Source organism: Anabrus simplex, chromosome 1, assembly GCF_040414725.1.
Source record: "Anabrus simplex isolate iqAnaSimp1 chromosome 1, ASM4041472v1, whole genome shotgun sequence".
Classification (NCBI taxonomy): Eukaryota; Metazoa; Arthropoda; class Insecta; order Orthoptera; family Tettigoniidae; genus Anabrus; species Anabrus simplex.
Window position 1 is genome coordinate 1,354,585,114 of NC_090265.1, and position 18,697 is coordinate 1,354,603,810.

Sequence of the window (18,697 nt, forward strand, 5' to 3'; positions counted from 1 at the left end):
TCGGCTCGGCAGGTGCAGGTCTTTTGATTTGACTCCCGTAGGTGACCTGCGCGTAGTGATGAGGATGAAAATGATGATGAAGATTACGCATACACCCTTCCCCCGTGCCAGCGAAATTAACCAATGATGGTTAAAAATCCAGACCCTGCCGAAAATCGAACCCAGGACCCCTGCGACCAAAGGCCAGCACACTAACTACTTAGCCATGGAGCCTGACTGTGGTATGGTTACTATATTTCAGACACCACTCGCAGGGAATGACTTTTGATGGGGCTCCTTTAGAAGGCTCTACCCTATACATTTTCCTGAATAGGCATACCCTGTTAGATAGCAGGTGGTCTACATTTTTCTCGGTTGGAAGCAAAAGCCAAACCAAGTTAAGTCGCGCCCGACGGATTATTTTATACGAAATGCTTTCCGCAGTGAGGCGCCTTCTGCGTTGTGTTCGGCGATTATTTTTTATTCTGTTATGTCGGGGTCGACTCCCTGTACCACGCAGCTAAAACGTATGTGTGTGTAGGTGGTGGGGGTTTGCTCTTTGTGGTTGGTTGTCTGAGCGGTTGAAAATGCATGGACACAACCGATTGAATGAATCATTGTTTAGCTCTATCCTCTCCGTGCACCTTAATAATGAACACGTTCCCGCTGACTCGACTGATCGCTTTCTTTATATTGAAGTGGGTGAAGCTGGAAAATATTTTTTGTGTTTTTCAGAATTCAGGGGTGGGTCTGACGAGGAGTAAGGAGTGTGAGTCAGCCTTCGAATATGGTTGAAAGGACCGTACAGATGTAATTGGGCGATGAAATTGTGGGAACTGTGAGAATTCAGACTCAGTGTTGGCGGGGGTGGCATTGCTAGAGTCCTTGTTGGTGTTGACTGACGGACTTGTGTGGCTTTATGTGGTGGTGGCGAGTCTACGTCTATTCAACGAGGGGCGGGTTACGTCTCTGGTGGCGAATGAGGCGCTGTCCGTTGATGATATATCCTCGAAAGTTCCCATTGGGGTTTTAGAGCCACTGGGAGGTGGTGGAAGTACGACGGCGGTGTGCTAAGCCAAGGCGGCAGTGAATTCAGGTGTTGGCCGAGCGGAGCTGGTACTGGAGGTAGTGATAATTATGATGTTCGTGGTGCCAGTGAAGAAAGGGTAAGTGCTATGAGATCGAAGACCGACTGTCGTCAATTTCGAACAGAGCCCTGTTTAAGGGGATTGTGGAGGGAACACGCGCTAGTGTACCCCACTCACCAACTTAAGGAGTTTGAAATGTCACTTTCGGAAATACATTTTATGTCCACTGACTACTGAGGGACAGTTGTAGTTGTGTCACCATATACAAGAAGCCATTTCAAAATTGCTTTTTGCAGGAACATACGAACGCTATATATTGTTTGATTCAGGAAAGGCTATTCTATTCGAAGAAGTGAAATACTATAATATGGATTTTTAATACCATAACGTTTTACGTCCAGGTACCCTTAATGGACTGACTCCATTTTGCCTGTATCTCATTTTTAAATTCCTTGTTTTGTGGTACACATTGGCGCCAAACTTTCAATCATGATTTTCACTGTCCTTACTTGTTGCACCTCGTGCTGCCTCTGTTGTTGTGCTCTGCTTTAAGTCGAGCATTACTCTCCCTACACGAATATTTAGTTAGCTGTCTCCTTTTGTACGCCTGGCTTGAGAAAGCACGCGCATTTCGCTTGTCATATTTTATAGAAAGCTAGGACGACTACCTCTTTCTTGTTATTCTCCCTGATGTGAGAAACTTGTCACAAACCGTGTGTTTCTCCTTACTGAGCCCCTCACTTGGGCGCACATTTGTACCATTTCGTTTTATATTTACTAGTACCAGCAAGAAGAGGAACTTAACTTTTACATCTGCAAATATCTATAAATTACCTACTGTAATGTGACTTTCCTTAATATTACGTCGTTGTAATGGTGTACGACAGAACTGCAGTAGAAAAAATGCGTATTAAAATAAATGAACTATTATAGTTATTATCATTATTATTATTATTATTATTATTATTATTATTATTATTATTATTATTATTATTATTATTATTATTATTATTATTATTATTATTATTATTATTATTATTATTATTATTACTTTTCAGTGTTCGGTAACGATGTATTATTTTAAAAGATATAATGTAATTTAAATAAAGTTAATTATGATCTTGATTTCATAAACCATAATAAAATATCATGTTGCAGCTCAGAATCAAACATGTCATCTTGTGTTGTAAAGGGCGGCTGTTAGCTGTCGGAGTCACTCTCTACGTGAAAATTTACTGACAAACACAAGGAGATTTAACAGTCACTCTTGACATAGTTAAACAGAAATTGCCTATTTCAGTGGGGCAGTGAGTCAGTAGTTTTCAGTTTTGATCCCAGCCATGTTAGTGACATTTAGTGTTGAAATGCGACATCAATGTAACGCTGGATTTAGGCATATTAATGAACGTCTCATGTTAAAATTTCTCCCACCTCAGGGCCTTTTAATATTTTATATAACAGTTGAGAACCGTTACAGAAATATTGTTAAAGGTAAACATTACAGATAAACAATAAACCAGGTTCATTCATGTATTGCTTCTATGTGATAAGGATGTTGATTCCGACAGGGAACCTGAAATATTTGTTCTGAATGAGTAAATTTATAATTCCAATAGAGTTGGTCAGTTATTGGACGTTGTAAATTTACCAGCTAACTCATTCCTGGTTGCCAGCGTTTCACCCCACTGTGCTAAGTTGGGCTCATTGGTTGGTATATTTTCAGGACTGAGTTAGCTGGTAAATTTATAATGTCCAATAACGGACCAACTAGATTGGTACTATAAATTTACTCATTTGGAAAAAAGTATTTCTGGTTCCGTGTGGGAATCAGGATATTTATCATTCAATGGCTTGGCAGGCATTAATTTTTGAAAAAGAGACAAAGTCTGTCATAGTGCATTGGCACTACCGGTGGCTCCACGTAGCCTACGCAGTGGCCTCCACGACACCCTTCATCGACTGCAGTGACTCTAACGACAGTTTATACCACGGCATAAGTCTTCACCTCCGTCGACATCCACACACCAAACTCTAACACGGCGATTTATAGTCGCTAAAAATGTGTATAGACAGGTGGACTGACTGGACCTCTAATGGAGGTTTCGCCTCAGGACTGGTATTCCTACTTAAGGGAGACCTATTTCCAGCTCACCGGGAAGACAGTCTACGTTCCTGCCATCTCCACCGAATATCGCAGAGCAGCGAACTGGTTCGCCATGTATCATTATTCTGTCACCACCACCAGCGAGACCTGTACCACCACTCCTTCGAGGACTTTTGTTGCGTCAGCCGCCCTCGACTCCGCCACCATAGCCTACCATGCTGCCATCATGTCGTCCTTCGCTGATCCCAACTACCAGGCGAGATTTCTACCACAAGTAACATCTACAACGTGGGACACCAACAGCCCTCAGTATAATATTTCAGCCCCAACCTCCCCTCCAGAAGATGCACAACCAACCCGACGCTTGGCGGTCAACAAGACAGATACTCATCAGATCAATCTAGATCAGTCTCCACGTATTTCTACGGAAACTGCATCTGAACCTCCTTATCCTCCCACCAGCAACTCACTTCCAGTCTCAGGAGCCCGCCGTCCTCCCACCTACTGGTACCTACATCTATCTCCTTGAAAATCCAACTAAGCGATTCCGATCCCCGCGCAAAATCGTTTTCACTCTCCTTAAGATTAATATGAGCCACGAAGAGATTGCAGACATACGTCCAACCACTAACGGCGTTATCACCAAACTGAATGGAGACCTCGCCGCCCAAAATCTCACTCTGTCACTTAAAGCAGGTCAACTTGGTTCCACCGCTCCCTTCAAGCTTCTGTCACAACCAGCGCTCAAGTCACCACCTCCGCCACCCAGACATAGCCTCTTCGGCTGTGTGGTTCGTGGTATAGATCCAACTATCACCCAGGAGGAAATCATTACCGAACTGAACTCCGAAGGTAATGCAGCTCGTAAAGCCTACCGAACCCGGAATGCAACAGGCCCAACGTACATGGTGAGAATTCTACTGTTTATCACCACAGATCTCGATAGGGTGCAGGCTTCAGGAGTGTCCATCTACGGACGCCACTACAAGGTTGAAACTTCACGTGCACTGCCACCGCAACGTACTCGCTGGAAGGATGTCTGATATACAACTTACATATGACCAACAAATGTCGAGCTCCTGAACCCTAAGTTCACAGGCACATCAAGCCTACAAGTGCCCAAACACTGCACAATATCATGTCAGCAATTCCTGTGGAGAAGCACAACCAATCCAAACCCGCAGATGTAAAGCTCGTCCCGCCCCTCCCCCTGATAACCCTGAACTCGTCGCACCTATCCGCACAGTCGATTCACCTACCAGTCCTAGCCGTTCTCTTTTCCCATCTCCTACCGTCGAGGATTTAATTGGATTCGACACCATAGCTCTCTATAATATTCACCCGTACTATCGTCATCTCGTCCTAACACACCTACAAGCTGCCGCAAACCAAACCCTCAATGTCCACTATCAAACTTCATATTCCGGCCTGAATACTCACTTCCATTTCACCCCATTGGAAACTCTTGTCTGAACCCTGACCCTCATTCTGCCCCCACTTTTAACTCTTCCCTTCAGTAAACAGCAAACAGAACACTTATGGGAGAAGAAAGCTACAGCAAGACATCAGCGACAAACTCCCATCGCTCTTCCAGTTCCAGAAGGATCATCGGTTGATTTTTCCCTACTGTGTATTATTTATTTTATATCCGGTCATGTAATTATTTATTTTCCTTCATTTTCCCCCAGATCAGAATAAAAATAAAAGTATTTTTCTGTAACAACTCTTATTCTCCAGATCAGAAACAAAAACAATTAAAGCAACTAAAAGCTCCTGTAAATGATAACGAAATGAACTACATTCGTTACCTAAGAGGCCAAACCCCCTTTCATCTCCTCCTTCTTCACAATCTTTCCCACCTCCTTCCTCCAACACACCTCCCCTATCCTCCGGCATATCTTAGCCAGAGAGAGCGGGCGTAACCCTCTAGGTGGCCCGCCTCACCCCTTCAGGGTGGAAATGAAAGCATCAATAACGGACCAACTATATTGTTTGCTTCTATATTTCAGTATTACCTTCCAAGAGGTTTCTAGTCAGGAAGTGAAGTAATCGAGCCTGCATTTTGTCGTTCTTTTCTGTATCGTGATTAAAGTCCTGGGCTGAGAATTTTGCATGGAATCCTAATCACAGGAATATAACCTTCTTTATTTATTTCCACGTTCGCTAGGACTCGAATCACTATTAACTGCTAAGTTTTTCTGAAAACTGAAATTTACGCAAACAAATGAATAAACTACCTCAATGCAATAGTAATTTACTTTAGATGTGACATATGTATTATAAACAACTTCGAACACATAGAAATAACAATATATTTCGAAGAATAGTTCCCTTCATAGAAACACAATTCCCACTCTTCATTGGATAACATGCTCACTTTAGGTTTATTATAATTGAGTATGTAAATGTTAACTGTGATTCCCCCTGTTCAATCCACATCACCATCAATTTCATCCGATTCTCATTATCTACATGCCATGTAACTTACTTGGAACCAACGTTGCTAATTCTTTCATTTGATTACCCATCATGCCATATTTTTACATAAAATGCCATCTGGCTCATTGGCTGAATAGTCAGCGTACTGGCCTTCGGTTCAGAGTGTCTCGGGTTCGATTCCCGGCCGGCTCGGGGATTTTAACCTTCGTTGGTTATTTCCAATGTCTCGGGTTTTGGGGGTTTGTGCTGTCCCCAGCATCCATGAAACGCACACACCACACATAACGCTATCCTTCACCACAATAACACGCAGTTACCTACACATGGCAGATGCCGCCACCCTCATCGGAGGGTCTGCCTTACATGGGCTGCACTCTGCTTGAAATAGTCACACGAAATTTTAATTATTATATATGAAATGCCAAACAAATATGAGTAGAAAAATAACATCAATGAGCTAATGATCTCGTGGAAATGTTATGGAAGGAACGAGAGACGAAAGGAAGTTGATTTAACAAAGAAGTCAGCTAGGACTAACTTGATGGCAAACATTATTGGAAGTCATGTGAATCCTAGGGGAAAATGGAAGGGTATGTAAAGTTACTTTAAAGAAGAAACTGGTTTCAGGATAAACATTCCCGCCGGACTGAGATCCTCAGACTGTTGAGGCGCTGGTCTTCTGGCCCCTGCTTGGCAGGTTACATCCTTACTCAGTCCGTGGTATTTTAAGGTGCTCAAACACGTCAACCTCGTATCGGTAAATTTACTGGCATGGAGCTGAACACCTGCGGGACCAAATTCTGGCAACTCGGCGTCTCCAGAAACCGTTAAAAAAGTAGTTAGTTGTGCGTAAGAACAATAACATTATTATTATTTTTGTTGAATTTATTTGAAACCAGCGCAGCGACGATATGACGACACCGAAAGGCAGAAGTATTCAGTCAACAGTATGTTAAGACAGTTGAATACTACGATAATGTCGGGGTAGAGCAGATTAGAAATCGATGGCCTAGATCTGATATTACCTATCTGAGAATGCTCTTCGTCTTCATCATTTTCCTTTAGACTGGTCCGCGCCTCCAAGCCACATATGGGTATGCAGCCCAGCAGAACAAATTTTCGTTGTGTTCATTGTTCTATGCTTATATGTCAAGTAAAATGAACCTTAAATACATTATAATGTAGGAGTGCTTAAATACGTCCTGGAAACATACATTCCTACAGTACGGTGTAGTAAGGTACATTTACCTTTACACATTAGCGTAGAAAAATGAACACAAGAAAAAATGTTCTTTTGGTCTCTATACCCATGTCTGGCTGGGAGGTGTGACCAGTCTTAAGGAAGATAATAGATAGAAAGAGCATTTTCAGATACGTCATATTAGCACTAGATCATCGAAATACCAGTCAAGTACTAACATTTAACTATGATAATAAAGACATTTATAAAAGAAAAAGATACAAAGTCAAAAGCTAGAAAAATCAGCTGCGATTGATAAGACGTCATATGATACAAAAAGCAATTGATTACGATATACTGCCGTGCCTGACCTACTTATCGCCGGTGCGCGAGCAAAACTTCGTATCCAACAATGCTCTTCCCATCCATTGTCTTCCTTAACAATTGTCACGCCTCCCAGCCACACGTGAATATGCAGTTCATCAGAACAATATTCTTTGAGTTCATTTCCATATACCAGTAGGAAAAGGAAAATGAACGTTAATGTGCATTACTGTAGGAATGTATATTGTCAATAAGTATTTACGCACTTCTACATAATAAAGATTTAAATTTTCATTTTTCATGACACATTAGCACAGGAAAATGAACACAATGTACTGCATACTGATGGACTGCATATCCATGTCTGGCTGGGAGGCGTGACTGGTCTTAAGGAGGATAATAGATCAAAAGAGCATTGTGGGACACGACGTGTTGTTCACATACCGGCGTTAATTTATTACTTCTAGCGTGAATGAGATATACCAAATGAATGGAGTTGTATTGCAGTAGCCATAGTGTACAAAGGAAGAAGTGATAAATATAACGAGGATAATCAAAGCCCAGTCAGCTTGACACGGGTTGGATATAAGCCCTTGGAAAGCATTCCTTTTTAATGTATTAGAGATGTATCGAAATTACTAACTAGTTTGACAGAAGGCAATTTATGTTTCGGAAAAGTTATTCAAGTGTAGCTCAACTCGTAGGATTGGAGATATAGGAGGTCAAATCGAATATTGACATATCCAAGGCTTTTGATAAGATAGATCAGAGGTACTTACGCAGGACAGTTCGTCCCGCGGGCACACAGTATAATAAGCGGGTGGGCAGGCAGGCGATTTGTGTATGCCATTCAGAAACAGTGACGTTGTGGTTACGTCACAAGCCGTGAAGTTTGGGCGAATTTCTCCCAGTCATTGTCGATCACTGTGGCGATACCCGAGTTTGAAATGGAGGCAGAATATAATGAAAGAAGGAAGGCAGAAATCCACCTCATTTTCAGTTTACGTTACATTAAATTAGTTATTTATATTCATTGCAGTTCATGTACGAATATTTTGATCCGATGCAATAAAGGGTTTGGCCCACAACCTCAAATATTTTTTTGTAATTTACGTAATGAATTTTCAATATTATAGTTTCAGAGGTGCTTTAGGTACATTTTTAATATAATACGGAGGTAAGGTGGATACGCTGTGGCTTGAGATTTCTTGGGTTTAAATTATCTGATAAACTCACCAACAATCCAATCATGCTTACCAGGAATAACATCAGTCAGATTGCTTATTCCATGGCATACTGATCATATATTTGATAAATGCATTTACATTGTCATTGTGTTTTAATGAGGGATAGTAAATATCTATTCCCTCACTCGTGATGAACTTCCCTTCCATTTACAAGCTAGGTATTGTTATCGAACGCCTGATAGTGATAAGTTTTTAACTTTTCTCAGAAACTCAATATCTTGGAAAGGTTGGTTTTCTTGCGATTATAGCGTTTTCATTAATTAATTCATTCATTCATTCATTCATTTATTCATTCATTCATTCATTCATTCATTCATTCATATCATGTTTGCACTTATGGACAGTGTTTGAACTCAAATATCTCATGAGGACAAAGGTTTCACTTCTTTCCACTTTTCCTCTTCTCTTTCCAAAATTTCTTCATCCTTTGACTGTGCTCCTGATTCCTTTGTTCTGTCCAGGATATTGCTGTCTTTTGTATTCCTAATTTTGTTTATGAATTCTTCTCTGTCTCCTATCAGTTCCCTGTTGATCCCCACCTGCCTTAACTCTTCCTCTATTTCATGATACCAATTTGTTTTCTTGCTGGAACTGTGTATTACATCAAAGATTTCTTTGTAAGTCTGTTGTTGTCAATTCTTTGTATGTGCCCATAGACAGTTAGTCTGCGTTTCCTGATCATGTATGTGAGTCTGTCAGAGTGCTGGTACAGCTCTTCGGTAGGTCATATCATGCATATGCCATCTCTGTTTATTGGTTCAAATATCCTTCAGAGAATTTTACGTTCTATTTTTTCGGTCTCTATGATGCCTGATGCTCCAATCCTGGTCTTTCTGACGCATAAAATGCTTCTGGTAATACGACTGTTTTGTAATGTCTAGTTTTGGCCTGTCTTGATATGCTTTCCTTATTATAATGTGACCATGTGAGTTTTTATCCTTTCTGAAGATTTTCTGTTCGTTGTTAGACGCCTTGTTTGATCCTCCTATTTGTATGTATTCCCCTAAAAATATTTAAATGTTTCGACTCCTTTTACGGATCCATATCAGTATGCATGGTGTGCATACTGTTGTTCTGTTGTTCCACTGAGTAGTAGAGAGAGATTCTAAGTCACAAACGAACGAAACTGCTTCACTTCCCTGCCAAGTGTATTTGCTTTGTCGCTTCTCTGTGACGTCTGCATGCTACGTAAGCTGCCCGAATTTATGTCAGACCAGCCCGGCTGCACTGGGCTAGCCTCAACGGGCTGCAAGCTGAGCAACTCTGTTATAGATCATGGGAGAATGCTGACGAAAATGAGGGCTATTAGTCTAGACAAAAGAGTGGTTGAATGTGTTGCTAAATTTCTGATAACTAGATTTCAGATGATTAGAGTAGATGGAGGATTATCTGATTCTGTAACGATTATGTTCTCTTTTGTACCTGTGTAAATGTTGTGATTAAATGCTGGAACCAGCTCGTAGTTTTGCTGGTGATTTTATACTGGATGGAGTTGTAAATAATTTAGAGGAAAGTGAACCTTACTCTCCTGTACTATAGAAATGTATGTTTGATGACATATTTGCACACTCCTGGAGTATGATGCGTTTAAGGGTCCTTTTCCTTTAGAATTTAGCATAGGAAACTCAAAGAAAATTGTTCTGATGGACTGCATATATATATGTGGCTGGGAGGCGTGACCAGTCATAAGGGAAATAATGGACAGGAAGTGCACTGTCACATTCGCAGGTTTGGCATAGCAGCGACGATATGAGGTAGACAGCAGAAAATAGCATGATGGTAAACGAGTTGGAAAGTCAGGTTGAAAGTTTCACTGACAGGAAAATTTTTCTCAGTTTCAATTAGTGCCATGCTGGGGTGAAAGTACTTAAATAGTTATTAGTATAAGGGATGTTCTACATCAAAGTAAACATATTAATGACGTTGTAAATAGAGGTCACAAATCTCTTCATATTGTTATGACAGCATTTAGGGGTTGTAGTAAGGTTGTAAAAGAGTCGGTGTATAAATCTCCGGTACGATCCCATATTAGAGTACGGTAATGACCAAGCGAGTTGATTGTGCGATTAGGGGCGCGCAGCTGTGAGCTTGCATTCGGAAAATAGTGAGTTAGAACCCCACTCTCTGCAGTCCTGAAGATGGCATTCCATGGTTTCCCATTTTCACGCCAGGAAAATGCTGGGGCTTTTCCTTAATTAAGGTCGCGGCCTATTCCTTCCCACTCATAGCCGTTTCCTTCCTCAACGTCACCATAAGACCTATATGTGTCGATGCGACGTAAAACAACTTGCAAACTGTATGGTACCACACTATTAGACCCACACCAGGATTACTTGTTACGAGAGCTTGAAATTATCCAAATGAAACAGCTTGATTTCTTCTGAGTGATTTCCCAAAAAGAGTTGTGTTAAGAATAAGTGTGCAAACTTGTGACCGAGAAGACTTGGGAGCAAGGAGACGAGCTGCTCGACTAAGCGGATTGTTCTGAGCTGTTGAATGACATTAGTAGAAGAATGAGCTTCAGTGGAACTTTTAAAGGTAGGATAAAACATAAACTCAAGATAAATTTGTTCAAAAGGACAATTTGGATTAAATATGCATGTATAGGAAGGGATATTAGGGAATGGAATAATTCATCGCTGTTCAAGTAAAAGTTCATATCTCACAATGCTATTCCTATCCATTATATTCCTTAAGACTGGTCACGCCTCCCAGCCACATAACTTATGGATATGAAGTCCATCTCAACAATTTTCGTTGTGTTCATTTTCGTATGTTAACGTGTAAAGGAAAAAGGACCTTAAGTATATTTTACTGTAGGAGTGCGTAAATAAGTCATGCAAACATACATTCCTAGAATGCGGTACGGTAAGGTTCATTTCCTTTACATGTAGGAATACGAAAATGAACACGACAAATATTGTTCCGATGGACTAAATATCCGTGTGTGGCTGGGAGGCGTGACCATTTTTAAGGGAAATAATGGATTGGAAGAGCATTGGGAGGTATGGTCTCATGCCCGATTAGCGACGAATTTATCAAGGAAAATTTTAAATACATTTCGATGTTATCTGGAATAATTTTAAAACTAGGTGAACTACGGAATCTTCTACCTGGGTGAGAGTCCTAAATGCAGATCAATTATGATTGAGATTGATTGAGACTCATTCCATTTCTATTGTGTGTTTTCATTAACAGGGTACCTGAACTACCAGTCACATTTTCCATTGTTTCGCTCTCCGGTTGTGTGATCTTGTGTAAAAAATGTTTCCTTGCACCCAACTAAGTAGGGTTTTCCTTAGAATTAAAACGGTATTTTAACTATAGCTGTAGATATTGTGTATATCATATAGAATGGCAGCGTGTCCTATTTTCATATTAGTTTTGAAGGTCTAACAACCAACGTATTTTCATTGTGACCTTTAGGATGTATTACAGTGTGACATGTCATTTGCGATTTTTTCCTTGTTGAATATTTTTTTCTAAACACTACACTGTCTTCATATACAAAGTCTGTTTCGTAAGGATTCCTTTTCGAAAGTTTGGCCTTAATGACTGTGAGGAAATGGATTCGGTTAACTTTGGTGCGTGTGCTTACTGGATTATTATTTTTCTTCTTGGCCTTAGGCCTTATCTGAGTTTTTGGAGTCAGCACTTGATATGAAACTGACCCATTTTCACGGCCGGATGCCCTTCCTGACAGAGAATCCTTTTGTGGTTAGTATGAAATGGCGTATGGCTTTTAGTGCCGGGATTGTCCGAGGACAAATTCAGCCCGACAGATGCAGGTCTTTTGATTTGTTCCCGTACGCGACCTGCGCTTGGTGATGAGGCTGAAATGATGATAAAGACGATACATACACCTAGCGCCCGTGGCAGCGAAATTAACCAATGATGGTTAAAATTTCCGACCCTGTCTGGGATCGAACCCGGGACCCCTGTGACCAAAGCCCAGCACGCTAACCATTTAGCCATGGAGCCGGACAGTAATGTAGTGTGATGTATATATATATATGGAGACAAGTGTATTGAACATAAAAACTCAGTCCTCAAAACGGAGGAACTGATCAGACGCAGTTAAAATTCTCGGCCCAGCCGGGAACCAAAACCGGTTCTTCTGAACTGAAGACTAGTACGCTGACTTTTCAGCCAAGTGGCTGGACTGTTTCGCTATTCGATTATGTCGTCAGTCCCTAGTGGGGGATGGGGAGTGATGAGCAAGTAGCATCTCACTAAGCGGCCGTGGTTCGAATTCCAGCAAAGGCATGTGGAACTTTTCGAATGGATATTCACGACATTTTGGTTGGGATTTCACGCGAAACTGGACTTGAGATGGCTATGATTCCGTACCAGGAGTCACGTTAAAGAACGCTCTTGCTCGTTTACTTTCTAGCTGATTCATTATTAAATACCTTCTCTTCTAATTCATTCGTGTATCGAGTACCTTCCATATCAATCAGCTCTGCACGAATTCCATTTAAAGAATTCAATAATTCTATGTTATTGTTGCTATTCTCATGCTCAAATACCAATATCCTTTTCTCTCTCGTCAGTCGATTTTAAGGCAAACATCTATAGCTCCAGTAGAGCATGAATAGTATAGCGAAGTGTACATATTAGATTGAAATACTATTCACCTACAGCATTACCATCAATTCGCCACAAGTAATGACGATATATATCTATCATTATATCTATCTATCTATCTATCTGCACAACACAACCCCGCTGCTGAATTATAAGCAAAACTTTGTCCTACGTATTTGTTCCCCACATAACCTCTGCCACTGCACTATGAATACATTTTTACCATTTATTCCCTTGTAATATAATATAATTCCTTGCTATTGTTATTGTGAAATCCATTACTTTTGCTAAATCTTGATCCTAGTCCTTTCATCACACAACCATCGTCGTAGAACAAATAATTATGCACAATACTTTTTTTTTTGCAAGTTGCTTTACGTCGCACCGACACAGATAGGTCTTATGGCGACGATGGGAGAGGGAAGGGCTAGGAGTGGGAAGGAAGCGGCCGCGGCCTTAATTAAGGTACAGCCCCAGCATTTGCCTGGTGTGAAGATGGGAAACCACGGAAAACCATTTTCAGGGCTGCCGACAGTGGGGTTCGAACCTACTATCTCCCGAATACTGGATACTGGCTGCACTTAAGCGACTGCAGCTATCGAGCTCGGTATGCACAATACTATAACTGTCCCAATTCCGCATTCCCTACATGTCCGCCTCCGTACTGTATCACTGTTAGTTGCCATCCTTGGAGACCTGAGTTCGATTCCCGGTACAGCCAGAGATTCAATGATATGAAGAGAGTTGGTATATGGTTGAAATGGTACATGAAGCTCACCTCACTTGAGAGTGTGCACCAGCTCCACCGACTCGATACGAGGACACGAATTTATTTTTTGTATTGCCTAAACGGCATCTACAGGGCGTGTCTCTCCTCTATTGTAAAACACAATGAGATTATTGAGGCAATGATAAGGAGGAGAGTAAGCAAATACGTAGAGACCAATAAAATACCTCCACTTCTGTGTCAGTTTCACTGGCAAATTTTGGAAGAGTATCATATCGATGGCTTAATTAGGAAACCTCATATCTCAAATACTCTTTCTATCTATTATTTTCCTTAAGACTGGTCACTCCTCCCAACCACATACGGATATGCAGTCCATGAGAACAATTTTCGTTGTGTTCATTTTCCTATGCCAATGTGTAAACGAAAATGAAACTTAATGTATTAAACTGCAGCAATACGTAAATACGCCAGGAAAACATACATTCTCATAGTACGGTGCGGCAAGATTGATATTCCTTTACACAACGGTATGAGAAAATGAACCCAAAGAAAATTGTTCTGATGGACTACATATCGATATGTGGGAGGGAAGCGTGACTAGTCTAATAAGGCGGGTATCGACTGCGTGCGGCTGCCGCGCGTATCTATTCGAGCACGGCAAACTCTTTCGTTTGCGTAACACCATGTTTGTGATGGCAGAGTCGAGCGCGGCAGATGATCGACACTGGTTGCTCAGTTCTCGCGCGAACACTATGAGTACCTTTTTATTTTTTATTTTTTATTTTTTGCTAGGGGCTTTTACGTCACTCCGACACAGATAGGTCTTATGGTGACGATGTGATAGGAAAGGCTTAGGAGTTGGAAGGAAGCGGCCGTGGCCTTAATTAAGGTACAGCCCCAACATTTGCCTGGTGTGAAAATGGGAAACCACGGAAAACCATTTTCAGGGCTGCCGATAGTGGGATTCGAACCTACTATCTCCCGGATGCAAGCTCACAGCCGCGCGCCTCTACGCGCACGGCCAACTCGCCCGGTTATGAGTACTGTACGTACAGACGTATTGTTATGAAAAAGATACGTAGATCACACAAAGTATCCACAGTATAGTTGGGTGTATTTTTGTCGGCCATGAAGTCGAATTCCTTGAAAACAAACCACTTGGATACGTAAACAGTACCTGCATCTGTAAATAAACAAGACGGGATTAGTGCATTAGCATAATTGCATATAACACGAGTGGTATACTCTAAGTCAGTTTAATAAATATGTACGTACCAGAACCGTTATGAGAGACTTCTTAATCCAGGACCAAAAGTATGACGCCAATAAAATTGTCTCTTTAACTCTTGAGCTGGCATTTTCATTTATTATCTATGTTTTTCCATGCGTCCTTGCGCACACTTTTAGGATGCAACAAGATCTCTTTACATTTATACAGCTGTATCAGAGCTATACAAATTACATTCTCCATTTCGCCGCAGTAGAACCACCCCAAGACCCGTCTCAACTGAACGAACACAGCGCACTGAAATCCCTTTGCCGCGGGACAAAAGACCACTCCGATTTGGCTCGGTCCGCGCCAAGTTCGAGCGCGGCAGTGTTCGTCTTGCCGCGCGAGGCAACATGGTATCGACTTCGCGAGGCAAATCAACGAGCATTGCCGCGCGCAGTCGATACCCGGCTATAAGGGAAATAATGGATAGGAAGAGCATTGTGTAATAGGAGGTTTCTAATTAGGTCATCGATATGTCTCTTCTTCAAAACAGCTTTCAACAGAGGAATCTTCTAACTCACAACACATTACTTCACACTTCCATAGCATTTGTGATGAGAGACATTCATCAATGCCTTCTGTTTGCGTTTCCTTGTGCTTCTCTATGTTAGCAGCATTATATCCAAGAATAAACATGCGAAGAAGATGAAGAGCGTTTAGTTGGATAGGGTGATGAAATAATACTGCTCGAGAATATATCTGGGAAAACAAATTCTGGAGTGAAATTTGGTTCATCGCGTGCGTTAAAATGTACTTCATTCTTAGATTCTGAACTTCTGAGAGCAGATATTATAAGGAGGAGATAGTCACAAGGATAGCTTTCTGGAACACTTGATTTTCTTTTCCACCTTGCAGGTCATATTGTTAATACGGTCACACATTTTATTTAAAATTAGCAAATCGTCGTTGCCGGTACAAAACCTCCTATGTGAAATATTTTAGCTTAGAACTTTGGCCGGTAACGTTCTGTCATCTAAGGTGCAATATTGTGTGAATGTGGTCAAGGCATTTTCGCTCTTCATAATGTATGTGCTGCGGGTCAGTATATCTCCAAAAATAATATCACATAGGAGGTTTTGTCCCGACAACGACGAAATGTATTCGTCCTTCCTTACGGTATTATGCATTATATACGGAGTTACGTTACTGAATAGGCAGGGAGTAAGACTATATACATTGCACGTCTCATAGCGCTATCCGAGAAACAATACGGGAAAGACCCAATGCGTAGTTTCCGATGTAAGGTTAGAATTTGGGGAAATTTAGATGATATAATGGGAGGGCACATATCCTACTGTCATTCACAATCGAGGTCGAGAGTTTCTACAATAACGGCAGTCTCACTGGCCAGCTGCCATCCGCAACAGAGACGGCTAGTTTTCATTATAATAACAGGCCCTCTTTCCTAATGCCAGTCACAATCGACTTGGAGAAATTTGATTGTAACTAACGACCTTATGGTGGTGGTGCTATTGGGTACAACCACGAATCACAGTTCGTGCGTGTGCAGGGCACTGTGACCAGTGTGACCTACGTGAATGATATCCTGCGACCCGTAGCCATACCCTTTCCGCACGATATCCCAGACGTCATATTTGAGCAGTGCAATGCACGACCACATGTTGCCGTACGAACACGTGCCTTTTTGTTGTCACAGGATGTTAGATCGTTACCCTGGCCTGCCAGTCGCCAATCGAAAATGTGTGGGATATGGTGAAACGACGGGTGCGGCGCTGTGACACAATGCCAACCACCAAAGATGAACTGTGGAACCAGGTGAATGCAGCGTGAATGGCTATATCCCAGGACGCCATTCAGGCCTTATACGTGTCGATGCTATCACGCATGGAACATGTTCTCAGTGCCCATGGAGGACGCATTGCCTACTAGGCACACGGCACATGCTGAACCTAGGTGATTGAGATGCTAATCGTTTTTGCAGAACATACTAATGAATATGTACTGTGAATATGAACTTCCTATCTCCAGTCTTTCAATGTCTTTTTATGAACATCAGTGTGTAAAAAATCGACATACAACAATAACGCATAGGATCAAAGTTGAAGATCTCTCCAAATTGAGAAGCGATTGTGTAATCTCCTTTGAGAAATATCTTACCGTTTAGAAAGCAGTTACCACAAGACGAAGGTCATTGAAATTGCCTGCATATTTCGATATTTCCGGCGCATAAAAGTAAAAGTGTGACCAAGCGAAATTATGTACACAGCAAAGGGACGTAACGTGTAAGGGATAATTCGCATGTAGTCCACGGATTTTACAGAAAATCAATAGTATAAGAGAAAATGTAATAAAACTGTTGTGGTTTTTACATAAACCTCCATTATATTTAGTGATTTTTAAGTCATATGTAAAACTAAACCTTCCCCTGTATGAGTATATATGAAGTTAGGTCGAGATCTATGCAGCCATTTCGCCGTGATGGTGGAACAGACGGACAAACAGAAACGAAAGCGAAAAGCCACTAATACGGTTTTGAGTTGATCTAAATTGGATAAATATCGTAAAAATTAGCCAAACAAACGAAATTATTGGCAACAGACCCCTACAACTTTATTTATATAAATAAGCATGGGCACGTTTATAAGTGCAGATCTTCATTTCGAGATTTACTGCTTTTAAACGGTAGGTTATATCAACAAACAGATTCTCCCATCACACGCATCATTTAGCGTTCTACATCGTTGGTCCTATCCTATCCTATCCTATCCTATCCTATCCTATCCTATCCTATCCTATCCTATCCTATCCTATCCTATCCTATCCTATCCTATCCTATCCTATCCTATCCTTTTTCCTATATTTATGGGTTGTATTGAGTTAGACACATTAAATAGGGTGAAATTTGGGTACAGTTTTCACACAATACTTTGTTTATCAGATACTTGTGCAGCGGATGGAATCATGAAATTTGGCTAACATATGACCACTGGTCGTGACAATGTGCGTACCGCATTTGATGATTTAATCTTTCCCATAAGCGTGCTAAACGATAATATATACGTGTTAAAATTACAACATTAAGTTAAAATTGAGAAATGCAGCTCTATCTAACGTGTAAGTGGTCGAGATACGACAGTTTATAATAAGACCAGAGTTGTGGATTTCCAAATTGAAAGGCGATTGTGCTTTCTGTTTTGTGATACGACTTACCGCATAGCCACCAATTATCCCGAAACGAAGGTCTGCACCGTCATTAACATTGCCTCCACATTTTGATATGTTCCGGGACCAAAATTTGAACAGCTTGGAATTTGTCCTCAAGGAAAGAGTGTCCAGGTTTCTGAATTAGCATTCGCATACATAGGGGGTAATTAAAGAAGAATGTGTTACAGTTAAGTAAGTTGAAATTAATGGAGAATAGGATTATAGCTGAGGACAGCCGGATGGGACAAATACGAAAATACCAACTTGATGCTTTAAAGAAGAAATTCCCCTGACTAAATTGTGATGATATGAGTTAGGATGTTAGTATGCAGTAACAGAGGAGAAATTTAGGCGCAAGTTTGCTCAGGTAAACCGATAGGAAGATGACTTATGGTGTCATTACTTATATCTGTCCGACTCGTTGGATGAACTGTCAGCGTCCTGGCCTTCTGTTCAAGGGTCCCGGGTTCGATTCCCGGCCGGGTCGCGGATTTTAACCTTAATTTGTTAATTCCAATGGCACAGCCACTTATATCTGCTAGCTGACAATAGTGCTGATTTGTAAAATTTACCCCGTCAAG

The 18,697-nt window shown here is 41.2% G+C and overlaps 1 protein-coding gene across 1 annotated transcript in view; it reads left to right on the forward strand.

Moving 5' to 3' along the window:
* Window positions 1–18,697, forward strand: part of LOC136859000 (lachesin-like) — a 1,149,967-nt gene that overhangs the window by 440,749 nt on the left and 690,521 nt on the right. The window lies entirely within an intron of this gene.